The sequence below is a fragment of the Chamaea fasciata genome, unplaced genomic scaffold (assembly GCF_029207755.1).
Source record: "Chamaea fasciata isolate MVZ Bird 193981 ecotype frontalis unplaced genomic scaffold, bChaFas1.0.hap1 SCAF_2, whole genome shotgun sequence".
Classification (NCBI taxonomy): Eukaryota; Metazoa; Chordata; class Aves; order Passeriformes; family Sylviidae; genus Chamaea; species Chamaea fasciata.
In genome coordinates, this window is record NW_027094087.1 from 84976727 (window position 1) to 84990584 (window position 13858).

Below are 13858 nucleotides of genomic sequence, written 5' to 3' on the forward strand. Positions count from 1 at the left end.
CTCATGCTGGTGGCCTATGACTGGTAAGTTCTTCAAATGCCTCAGAAAGAACCATTGTCAGTGCTGGACAAAGTGAACGCAAAGACTTATTGTTTTCCCAGTACCATCTGCTGCATTGGGGAAAACAAATCAAAACCATGGAAGAGTCAATGCAAAGCTGGACATTTTTGATGACTATTCCTGCAGCATTTGTTATAAAATTTACTCCTCATTTCCACAACGAAAGAGCAGCTGTAATGTGAGATTTCTGTGGTTGCACCACAGATTTCTAATGCTTTTTCTTGTCCTCCCAATTCATCTGTAGTCCCTCGTAAGTTAAGCAGCCCCTCTTTCCAGCACGGAAATCATCTTTTGATCATCATCTAATTAGTAAGGCCATGAAAAGTAACTGCCTACCTAGACATGTTTACAGGCCTCTTTCTCTTATTCCTATTTTTGGCATTCTTTGCCTCCATTGTGAAAAAAAAACCAAAAAAACAAACAAAAAAAAAAAACCCACAAAAAAAAAAGTCCTGCTCTTAGTACAGTGTAATACAGCACTTCACAAAATGCTGGGAGGGTCCCCAAATGTAAATTGATCCATCAAAAAAAAAAATTTAAAGGCCACAGGGTCAAACCATTTTTCTTCTCTATCAAAATTCTTTTTCCTCTTTCAAAAGAAGGAATTATTAGAAACATTAGAAAACAATCCAATCATAAAGAGTTATCTGCAAGCTCACAACTTTTAAGTCATTATGTATTTGTGGTACACTGGAAATTATTCCCCAGATTAATGCCACCAAATAATCAATAGCACCACTCAAAGACAATGGTACTGTACATGCTGAGTTGCACATCCAGCAGGGAGCCCAAGGTGGAAAAGCTTATTAAAAGTGTTGATAATGGAAATGTTTCTTTCATGATTAATCTAAATTTTGACATTCAGAACTTAATTGATTTGAGATCATTTGGGATTTTTCCTAAAATTAGGTCACAGAAAAAGCTCACTAAAAGTAGCACCGTGGTGTTCCTAATGGGATTTCAAAAAACCTTTATGTCAAAGGCTACATGTCTTACTCTAAGAACAGTCAACTCCAAAGCAGCAAACCTACAGAGATGGTAAAAGTAGACAAGTAATAATGATTTTAAAAAAGAATAGATTCAGAATCTCCTTATTAAATAAATGATTTTCTTTTCTGGCAGGTACATAAAAATACAGACCCCAAAGAGACCCATCAGACATGACATCTTTTTCAATGTACCTGTTGGAAGAGCAGGTGATATATCAGTGCTGTGATGGGTTTCTGTTTTTCCTTTCAGTGAGTTTCACGTGTTTATCACATGTTTCATGTGAGTATAATCCATAAGCATGCACTACTATACTGCTGTATGTTTAGATTATTTGCACTTTCTAGTAGAGTAAAAGGTCTCTGGCATGGGATGGCTTGATGACTAAGGTGAGACCAGAGATTACAGCTGTTAGCATCAAACAATGTTTTGAGAAAAGACTTTGAGTCCTTGAATTTTATGTTAACATACAACCTTTTGTTTATAGTTAAACTGCACCAATCTAAACTGGTTAGATTACTGGCATTATCTTTTTAAATTAAAAAGGCAATAAACCCAGTATTTTCTATCAACCTGCTCTCTCCCATTTCCACCTTCTTCTAATTAATTCTGTGATGCACTTCAGCTCTTTGGAATTAATGGCTGTTCCTGCACCTGCCTGATGATGGTCACAGCCCAGAGGTCCTGCCACTCTGCACCCCTGGGAGCTGCAGCTGTCCTTTCCAGCCTGGCCACAGAACCAAGGCTTCCTTCACACAGAGATTAGTTAGGTGAAAAGGACAGGTCTGTTGGCATGCATTTTGCATCTCAGACAACTGAGGATAGAGAAAAAGCATGCACCTGGAGATGAGGTCACATTATCCTCACTACCTGTTCTCTAGATTACCTCATGGCTTTTAACGCAAACCAGAGGAAGGCTGGTTTTCCTTCCCCCAGCTCATTTTAGGTTTTTCAGGGTGGGGGGAAGCTGTGTCTTGTTTTTCTGTTTTTTTTTTTCAAATGGGAGAATGAAGCAGATTGAGTTTGAGGCTCAGCAGAGGCACAAGTTTCTAGGGCCCACCTCACTGAGCAGCTGGTAATGATTTTATTCATTACCTGCCTGACATTATGCAAAGAGTCTTGGGAACTGAATCTTAAGCTCTAATTAGTGCATTCAATATTGGACAAGCTTTATTTAGGGTATTATTAAGTAATTCTGGGATAATACTTAGTTTTGGAAAGAAGATATCCATTTATCTCCCATCCAAATCTTGCAAGGTTGACTCTAGTGAATGCAGAGTGCTTCAAAGAACTATTTAATAAATGACAGTCACATTCCTAGAAAGGTGCATTCAAAACTACATTCACTTTTGCAAGTTGAGGGTTTCAAAAACCTGTTAAATCATATTAAAGACAAAGAAGACTAACAGACTTGTGGCTATAAACACAAAACCACCAGTACAAGTCAGCAAGAGCCACAAAGATAGATAGTATGAAAATACTTCATCAATTGCTATATTCCAAAATAGCACAAATTCTCTGTTAATTTCTCTTGGGAAAAACAATTCTAGAAACCCTTCATGCAAGGCCTTCTGAAATAGACTGCAGTACTTTAACATTTGCTGATTATATGAATAGTGAACAGAGACAGCAAGCTGAGCAAAGAGGAAGAACACAGAGCATGAAACCATACGATCCACACCCATAACTGTGGAAGGACTCTTAAAATACACAGGCAGTTATTGTGATACAGCTGTAGTTAAGATGGAAAAAGAAACAGAAACATTAAAATGAAAGACAAGTAAAAGCTATCCTCACATTAAACCAGCTTCATAAGTATGGGCGTCTTTTTTTACAGTGGGTCCAAAATAGGGTGAGATTTAAGCAGCACCTGTTTTGGCCAGAGTTTCTAAATAACCTGCCTTTTTTAGGAATTCATGTAATAGGCTGAAACCACACAAATACTGGATAAATACTATTTCAAAAGGATTTGAGGCTTTGTCAGTTTCATATAAACAAGCTAAAAATTTACTTTTACAGACTATAATAGGTAGCTAACACAAGTCTTTTTCTTCTACAAAAACACGGGGCATATTTCTTCTACCTGCTCCCTCCCCCAAGCTCTTCCTCACAAAAACAAACTATTGCAGCTTTAAAAAATGTAATTAAGACATGCTTGAGCCTTTTTACAGATAGTAGCAAACTCTGCATGAAATTGGTAGCAATCAGCACATATATAAGAAAGTGAAAAGGAAATAATAATTTTTTACTTGCAAAGAAAAGAATTCCACACAGGAAAGCAACATATTTTTTTGTACCCTACTTGTGATGCTTTAGTTTGTTTGTTTTTAAGAGAAGCCTTTTCAGGTCTATTACTCCAATGTGCTAACTCCTGTAATTTTGGTACTAAAAAGATGAAATAGAGTTAATGTTTTCATTGACAAATGTCCCACTAAGGAAAAAAACCCAAAAAAACACCCAAACCCCCCCCCCCAAAAAAAAAAAAAAAAAAAAAAGGAAAAGAAAAAGAAAAAGTGGGAACTTAAAATACTTCATTAAAGGAACAAATCTGTTTATTCCTCCTACAGATGAGGCCTGCTAAACAGAAATAAAAGAACATTTAAGTACAAGAAGCTATAAAGTCATGCCTTAAAATTCTGCAACACCTCTCATCACTTCAATAGGTTGAAAATTACTACAACTCATGCTACCCCTTATATGCAATGAGGAGAATGAATAGACTACATTAGCAAGAATGTACAGGAGAGTCAGAAAATGCACTGTATTTTCTACTTGCTCAGCAAGAAGACAGGCAGAGTGTGATTCAGAGCACCTAAGCTTAGCAGGAACTATGTTGCTAACTTAAGATTCTGTCAGGAATCACCTCTATAACGGCAATTGCTTCCCTCTAAAATCACAGAGGGGATGAAGTCTGCTGGTGCTAATATGCCCCAATCAGGCCTACCAAGAAATAAAAAATTTCACAGGAGTTCTACAGAAATGCTGCAGTGGCTTAAGTCAAATAGCTATCTAGTAGAGCAGAGCTCAAAATAGAACATAGCTGGGAAGAATATCTGATGAGATTTTTTTACATGATAATATAAGAAACTGAGGAAATGTCAGAGCAGGGAAATCAAGACTCTCAGCATGGCAAAGATCAATGTTAACATCAACAGGATACAAGTTCCAGTTAACACACTGTCATGGGTTTTGTAAAGAGCGTATTATTCTATTCCATCTGGGTAGAGCAGAATTGCTTATCTTTGCCCAAATGGGTCAGTGCCACTTATCAGATGGTGGAGTGCTACTTATCTCTCTTCATTGTTTCACTACTTCCATGGGAATGTCTTCTGCTAATGGACCATTAGGAGCTCATCAATGACATTACACATTACAGTGCACTATTGTAAGCTGCTCCACACAGGGAGGAGGAGCCAAACCATCTTAGCCTAGATAAAAAGGAGCCACAGTCCCACTAGGGATCCAGTTTTACCACCGAATCCCTGGAGGAAGACCGGACCCATCTCACCATTACTGGACCCTTTTTCTTCAACGGGACCATCTCTATTCCAACAGAACCACATCTGCCACTCCAGGAGGGCTTACTTTGGACTGCTTCCAACACCCTGACCAACAGGGTGTCAGGTTGTATTTCTGACTCTGTCAGGGTTTTTTGGTTTTTTTCCTAGGATTTCTTGTTTGTTTATTTGTCTGCTCATTCTTCTGTACTACATCATCAGTATTTTTATATCCCTAGTAAAGAACTGCTATACCTGTTCCCAAAATCTTTGCCTGACAGCCTTTTAATTGCAAATTTATGATAATTTGGAAAAGGGGGGGAGGGGCTTACATTTTAAGGGAGACTCCAACCCTCCCTGGCAGATCCCTATCTAAACCAAGACACACACCAACCTGAGAGCAGTTCTCAGCATATGGTCCTGAAAGGAAAGAAGAATGTAACACTGTGGTGACTCACTAATGGGGCAAACTAGGTTAGAGAGCAGGAAATGGAGAAGCGATGGCAAAAGTGCACAGCAAGTCATCTGAGGGGAAAGTGTGGCAGGGCAGGAAAAGCAGCACAGTTAACTCCGATGGAGAAAGATGTGAAGAGGTGGATTCAGGACAGAAGGAACTCAGGCAGAGAAAGGCACACATTTCCCCAGGCAAGAGTGAGCCGACTGATTGACAGGCTGCTCAGAACAAAGAGAAATGCTTGGGGGAGCTGTGACAGTAAAGAGAGAGAGAGGAGACAAATCGACCTGGGAAGAGATCATCAGAAAAGCTTCACAGAAGTATTATTTGGCAACAAAAACAATGTTTGCTAATTCTCTGTGGAAAAAGACCCAAACTTTTTCAGGTCTGCCTCTCAATCTGAATTTAGGCAGAAGAGTTTTAAGCCCATACATAAAACTTTGCTGTAGTTAACTATGCTCCTTGACAGCAGCAAAGCCTCTTCCACCAACACAGCTGTCCAAAAAGCCATGAAGAGCTCTATAGGTTTCAGTCTGGAAAAAGATCCAATTGTATTTTCCAGTGAACACATCACTCCCTCAAAGTTTCAGTCTGACTGTCGGGAAACCAAGTGAGACACTAAACTAATAAAGCTTTATTTAGTCAGAGGCTTCAAAAATCACTCCCTTCCTTGTTCAAGGGGACTAACCATTTGCCATGAGGCAACAACTTCTTACATCAAAGCAAGTGCTAATTCACATGAAGTATTTAAGGTCTCCTTAGCCTCTTTAATGCAGTAAGGGCAATAATACTTATAACACCAAGGAAATAAAGGGAAAGCAATATCATGCAAGTTTACAGTGCCTCAGTCAGAAACTCCTGGCTGGGCCTTAAGCAATCCTCAAAGGTTTGGCTCCCGAAGCTGCAATATGGAGTTATGCAAGTCCTCCAAGATTCCTGAGCATGCTGGATGACAGTTACACAAAACACATGACAGGCTGAGCTTGGATGCTGTTTTGGACCACCTGTCCCTGAAACTCCTGGCCTTTTGGCTCATGACAGAAATACTTCTTTATTGTCAGCACAGCTTCCTCCAAGTGTCACTCTGTAGATTAGCACTAGTGCCATTTTTCTGAATTGCATGGTACCAACAAAAAAGCCAACAAGAAGAAAAACGTCAGTAACTCTAGAAGAGCTGCTGTACAGAGCCTCCAGAGGATATTCTAACGCGTGGGCTTCAGGCCTGGAAAGGTACTGTGGCCTCTAATACTGCAGAAGCCACATCAAAAAAGGAAAAATGGTACCGCAAGTTTAAACTTTCTGTGATGCTCTGTTATCAACACCCTGAAATCTATAACAAAGCTGCCTGTAGCAGTTGCCTTTTATTGTCCTCTTTAAGTCCACACACCAGTTTTTGTACTTTGAGCAGCTAGTTAGTACAGGGTCTTCTTGAAGAGCAGGATGTCAAGTACAGGAGGAAGAGGTAACCAACAGGATGGCTTTTTTACATCTTGGAAGTTGTGGGGGCTGGTCATCTTTTTTCCTCCAAAATCTGCTACTCATCAGTTGTCTCTAAGTACAAAGAACACTGAAGGAAGGTGAGATAAAGGTAGATACATAGAGGGCAGTCCTATGGTAGTCCAGTGTCAGCCTGGTTGCTAAAAACTAAAGACATTAACAGCTGAAGTACAAGACAAATCTGGCTTAAATGCATCACTGTGGAGAATAACAGCACCAGCAGAATGAAAAACTGTCTTTAGCTCATATAACACTCAACATTCCCCAACGCGTGTACCAAAGCAGACCAACCCTAGCTTTACAAAATAGCATAAAATTAATACCAGCAAGACATGGGAGATAGCATCCTCAGTATTCAATTTGGGAGAGCACTAAGAGCAGCTGGTGCAGAGCAGCATGTCTCCAAGCTAATCTCTGAACTGTTATCAAGGCCCAGAGTGCCCCTACTATCATTTGCAAGCACAAAAATGAGACAATTCAGGAAATTACTGTTTGCCCTTTTTCTCTTCCCTCAGTCTTTCAAGCCTGAGAGCTAACACTCTAATAAGAATGAAAAAGAAAAAAAAAAGAAAAGAGACAAAATTATTTTTCAGATAAGTAATTAGACTGTTAGGTCTTATTTTAGACAGAGATTATCCAGTTAAACATCAAAAAAAATATTCCATCGCCTAGGTATTTTTTATCTTGTTGCCTGTTTGAACAAACACAATGTAATCTATTTTTGCACTATACAATCGCCATGGGTACTAAAGGATGAGACTTGTACACTTGGGGCTAATTAAAGGTAATGTCAACATTTAAGCACACATGCACCATAATCAAGCACTTATCTTTCTTTGCAGGTGAAAACACAAAATTAGTCAGCTAGTTTTTGTAGACATTTTGCTCTGTTTCCTCAAGTCTATCTGCTTTGTCACCCTTCAATTTATTAAAACACATACAATATGCCACAAAATCATTTTGAGTGAATTGTCTGTTTGAAAAACATCCCTATAGACAGGTGTAATCTTTAAAAGTTAAAGCAGGAACAGTTTTCTCCTGGCATTCTTTTAAGCAATATAAAATTTGTACCAAATAAGTAACTCTTGTATTGATAAGAAATCCTTTAATATATTTCTCAAAAAATGTCACTTAGAACATGAAGCTACACAGACAATAAAACTTAAATCTCTTTAGGATAAGTTCAGCAAATACTTTAAGAGGCCATTACAGAGGTACAGGCCTACCCATCTTACTGCACACACTCATCCACATCTAGCTCAGTGCTCCATGGAGAGACTGAAGATCAAACCAAGGAAAGGCATGTTTTCCAAAGAAAATTAAGGCAGAAAAACACCTTAGGATGAAACTACTGCAGGAAGCATAAGGTAGACAAGATACACCCTCTGTTATTATGTCGCCCAAGGCTGGGACAGAGTCAGAAGTTTTAAAGCACCTATGATGTATATCGTGTATCAGGAATTATAAACTCTGTGATATTCAATGTTTTCCTCAAATGCCCAATTGCGAATATTGCAAGACTAGGCAAAAGTCTCAGATCTGACTCTTAAAATTAAGTAACCATCACTGCAAATCTCTACTCTTTTGTGTTTTAGCAGAGGGAACATTGAAGACCTGAACCACAAAAGTTCAAGTGCAAGAACACTATTAGAAGGACTTTCACCTCAGGGTTATTTGAAACCTCATCAATATTTACAACTAGCTTGAATGGTGAGTTTTGACCACGGGCAGCAAGGTAGCTGCACTCAATTACAGTCGCTGGGACTGGAATACTGCAGAAAGATTTAGATCAAGTTCAAGCAGCAAAAAGAAGGATGCATGTTGGCACAAAAGACAAAAAAAAAAAAAAAAAAAAAAAAAAAAAAAAAAAAAAAAAAAGCTGTTTCCCTCCATTTGGACAGTACTTTTCTCTCAAAAGAACAGCACCAATGTGAGACTTTCTTCTAAAAAGACAAAGGCATCTTCTGTCCAATGCTACATTACAGTGTACTCTCTACTCAACTACGCCTGCCCTGTGCCTCTGTAGCCATACATCCACAAGCAAAGCAGCAAAGCCACCTCCCCTTCTCTCTCTAGTAACTCCTTTCAATTTGTCTTTAAAAAATGCTCCAGGACAAAGCAGTCTTCCCTATGGTTATAGGTAATTTATTTAACAGAAGTTATTTAAAACATCGAGTCCAGTCAGATAACTTCCTGCCTTACAAGTAACTTCACCAATGCCGGTACAACTTACTCAGCACAAGAAAGACACCAAGGCTCGACTTCAAGCTGCTTTCAATATGTAGGATTGGATGACAAACAGGAAGAAGTCAGCTTCCCAAGGCGTGACTTTTATACCTCTGAGCACAGGAAGAGAAGAAAGCCAGCACACGTTATCAGTCATGAGTGTCTCAGATGTCTTGTGCAAACCTGTCCCCTTTAGAACTAAAACTGCTAGGAAGCACTGATCAATAACTACATGTAACTCTGAATTGCTTCACTTTGTGTAGGGCTGAAGTAATCCATCAGGCAGTGAATAAAACAAGTCAGGGAATCTGGGGGGACATAAGCACATCCAAAGGAGAGATCAGCAAAACCTAACACATCTGTGATCCACATTTCTGGGGGGGGTTTGACAGGTATAAGCAAAAGTGACAGCAAAACATCTACTCTAAAATGTAAACCACTTGAGGAATCCTTCTTAGCAACTGTTCTCTTGTTTCATGCTTAATACAGAAAACCACTTTAAGTATTCTAGTGATACAATTAGAAGCACTAAGAAAACACAAGTATTTAACTTTGCAGAGACCTCAGGTTCCTCTGACTAAATCTGTTGCCTTCAAATAACAATCCCCAAGTCCCAAATGAAATCTGTTGGTGCTTCAGACCTCATCTTGGCTCTGGCTCACACCTGTTATCCCCATAACCCTTCAGCAGAATGAACTAATAGATCATATAATTTTTCACCTCTTCGCTACAAGACATTCTAACATGCCTACCTGTAGAGGCCCCAGCAAGTCACTTCAAGCTAGACTGGTTTTAGTTATACCAGTAAAACCTGCAGAAAAAACAATCTGAGCCAGCCCTTCACTCCCATCCTACTTCAAACAGCAGGCTCATGTCTCTCAGTGTGCAGACAACTGGACTGAAGCTCAGACAAATACAAGTGCGCTTACAAAAGCCTTGACAAAAACACAAGTGCTGATGCAAATAAGCACATCCTGTCTCAGCTCATTTCCAACAGTTACCTAGAAAACTCTTAACTTCGCCTAAACTACGTTTAATTACATAATTAATCATTTCTCAGTTCCACAGGTTTGCAAAGTAGAAAGGAGACAATAGTTAAAGATGCTTTCTGTTCCTCAAAGATGCAACAGGCATCTTTGAACTTGCACCTGACCTGTAAGAGCTAAAGCATTCACATTCTGTTGATGAACCAGAACATGACACCATTCATTTAAAAGGAATTACTTTTTTCATCTAAAACTATTAGAGCTACTAGTTCCAGTACTATTTCTCTTTTCTGTATACTGCTTATCACCTTTCTTTATGTCAGCTAGTCCCACTTCTCCTGCTACAAAAATGTACAGATGTTTTTTTTCTTTCTATGATTCTATGATCTATCTCCAGTCTGCATGACTTCCACAGAAGTAAAGGTTTGATCCAACACCCACTGATGTCAGAGGAAGACACAAGTCAGACCATAGGGAGAGAAAAATAGCCAGAATGTAAAAGGTCTGTTCTGACCAATTTAGTGTCTGGCTTTCACAGTTTTTAATGACACCAACTGCCAAGAACAAAGACTCCCTCAGCTGGAGTCCTGGCAGGTATCATAAGCAGAGATGATGGGCTTCTGTAGACTTCATTCCCTGTGCACTTATCATCATGAGCTCCATTTGCACACTGCCATCTACTTATGCTCCTGCAACAGAACAGAACTTGAAATTATTTTTTTAAAGGGAAAAAACCCCCGAAACCTGAAAAAAATTTACATCTTTTCATCCTATCTTCTGCTACCTATAAAAGTTTCGGTTGACTGTAGTTACCTGAATACACACCCTGTACAGCCAAATCTAGGAGCTTCTGTGTATATGGAACTGACATGCATATATAAGTTTGTATATTTGCAAATATTTCTCACCTACAGATATGTAGACAAACACCTTTTCTGAGCAGGAAACCATCTACAGATGTCTCACTTATGTCTCTGTGCCCATAGCCAAAAAATAAAAAATAAACATACGTTCAAATAATTTTATCTTAGGCAAATCTGTCATTATTAGGTCAAACTGAAAGAGGAAAGTGGCCAATATGTCAAAAAGAAAAAAAAAACAAAACAAAACAAAAAACCAAAAAAACCAAACAAAAAAACCCACCATAATATTTTGATCGGCCTTTTCATTGTTTTTGGAGAGCTCCTGAATGACACTATAAAAGAGACAGTTACCAATTGTATTCTATTTCACTGAAATTAAAAGCCAATTTCAAGGGTACCAACAACTCTGTCCAGCAAACTAATTTACCATCATGAGTTGTTTCCATTTTTAGACTTTGTTTTCCTTGAGCAATAAGAAAGCACCGATTTTAATTTCTCAAGCATTAAGAAAATTCCCCACCTCAAAGCCTACATTCACCCTGCCTGAGAAAGAACACATACTTTTCCCAAAGCAACATCGCTATTGATTGCACTGTAACAATCAGCAACTGCGTTACACTTCACATGCCTCTGTGAAGATGATGAAGAAGATGAAGATGAAGAAAATCCACGGCCACTCAACCCTTCTATCAGCAATTCCTTGGACAAACCCAGGGACAACAAAGGATAGCAAAGCGTGTAGATTCTAAACCAGGTGGTGACTTGTACTAAAACATAAACAAAACCACCCCAATACCTGAAGAACTATCTGTGAAGTTTCTGCTTCTGCTGTTTCTTGGGGTATTCTAAAAGGACTGGAACTCTCAGCAGTCAACAGCCGCATTTAGCCTTTTGTGTCACCCTCCTGTGAGTCGTGTTGCATTTTTCCTCCACGATGCAAGTAGCCATAAATAGATGTGGGAATCCAAAAATATGAAATTAGCTTTGTGGGATTTGTTTTCTTTACTTAAAAAGGGATGATGGTTGAAAGAAAGAAAAATATCACATCATACAGCGCAATACATTTAATTACATTTAGAATTGTCTAGGGAAAAGAAAAATCTGAGCAAATTTACCATCTGAAATGAAACCCAGAGTTTTACAGCACACCAAAATAAAAACACACAGAAATACAGAACTTTCCCAAAGTCAGAGTACAGGATGTATGTTTACTCTACGCAGAAACAATCATTGTACACAACAGACATTACTGTCACGTCTGATTAACAGATATCATAGTACGGTAGTCCAGATCCCAGCTATGAAGTACTATGTTGAGAAAAATGCATGAGAAGTTTCTTCTCCTACATGTTCAAAAACATAAAAACGGCTCTACCTAAGCTACACCATAGCAGTTCCCTTATTGGCCTTCCCTGGCCCATTTGTGTTGGTAAAAACTATCTTTTGCAATCACATCTAGATAACCACTGCTAATGACTCACAGAAGCACATTAGTAATCTGGGACTCATGCCATCTTTTTTTTTTTTTTTTTTTCAGTCAAGACTGATTAAAGTGATTTGGCAATACTGCAAACATAATTCAGCATCTCTGGCACTGTTTAGAAAACTGTGATCACAGCTTCACGTGTATTAAGACAGGTGGTCATCTGCAAAATTTCATGCTGATACATCCAAAGAACAGATATTCAGCCAGCCATTTGAACTATGGGTGAAAAAAAAGGGTGGGAAAAAAAGAAGATCCAAGAGGGTATGATTAAGCAAATACCCTGTTCCTGAGAGAGTAAAACTCCAGCACTAAAAATAGACACTCTGTGCAATGCCATCTCAAATGTTGCATTTTACATTAGCAACAAATTAAAATCTAAGACTTATATAAAAATATAGAAGACAACTGATTTCGATACAAAATACCTTCTTACAATAATGATTTTAATATGTTATCAAATTGCAAGCATGTTTTTCCTCCACACCTCCTCTTTCCTTTTAACTTTGCCTGAAATCAGTTCTCCAATGTCAGGAGCAAATCCACTTTGCTTCAAACATTCTTATGGCACCAAGAAATGGAAGCAGGGTATCAAGTTAATTAAGAGCATGATATTAAAAGCTGTGTTATCAGCAAAGTGAAGGTGCCGACAGCAGCAGATTTTCTGTGACTCTTTAGGAGAGAACTTGTCTCCACTTCCATCTGAAAGTCAACATCTAGTGCTCTGAATATGGAAATTTAGTTAAAGCCTGGAGGTCAAACAGCAAGAGATTTCAGATACAAGCACATATAAGAGAGAATTTCCAGCTCCAACAGGTAGACTACTGCTGCTACATGGGGCTATGCCTTCATTTGTAGGATTTTCACACAGTTGTTAGCAAATCCTTTCCAGAGGAAAAATAGGCCAGTCAGCCTGACAGGGCAAACAAATGACAATATCATATTTCCAAAGCCTTCCAATGTGTTGCATGTCCCTCTCATTACCCACCACCATGTTTTCCAGTGAAAATCATCTTCATGGGGACATCACAGAGCTCCCACTCCAGCTTAATGTCCCTCCTATTCAGAGAGGAGACTGCTTCCCTACCACTCACCTTACCAAGTTTACTCATTATGTCTGTCATTTCAAGGATTTCCACACTGATCATTACTGCCAGGAACACCCCTCTTGAGCCTAAACTCTGCCTTCATTTCCACCCCTGCTAGCACCCAATGCTGAGTGCTGCAGATGAATTCAGTGTCTGATAAATGCAATGTCATACACACTCATCAGTACCAAAACATCACTTTCAAATGTGAATGTGACAGGACGTCTCTTGGAAGGGACTTTCTTAAGCATTTGAAGCATACAGACACAGAATAACAGGTCTGAACAGCATATAGCAGAGTTTCTTTGTGTAAAAATCAGACAGAAAAGAGCAGGATGTGCCTGAAAGGCAACATGGAAAATGGCTTTAGCTGGGCTGCCAGAAAAAGAGAAGAGTTATCAACTGTGCTGGTATTTTGGTAAATATAAGCACATTCTATATACACATAGAGGTGCAGTTGCTTTTTCTCCCAGAAAACTTCACTAAATCTTATTGAAGAATATTCAAATCAATTCCCAAAAACATGTAGAACAGCCCAACAAAACTATGCTATGATAACAAGGAAACATGTAGCTTTATCTTCCTTTTCAACCCTCCTTTCAACCTACCCCACCCACTACCTTACTCACAGCGCCTACTCTCATCTATGTGCAACACATCACTTAGGAGAAAACCAGGTCTACACCCAGATTATTTCCAGTCACACACAACATAACA

The 13858-nt window shown here is 38.9% G+C and overlaps 1 protein-coding gene across 9 annotated transcripts in view; it reads right to left on the reverse strand.

Moving 5' to 3' along the window:
• The window catches only part of INPP4A (inositol polyphosphate-4-phosphatase type I A), a 113491-nt gene that overhangs the window by 88447 nt on the left and 11186 nt on the right, over window positions 1-13858 (reverse strand). The window lies entirely within an intron of this gene.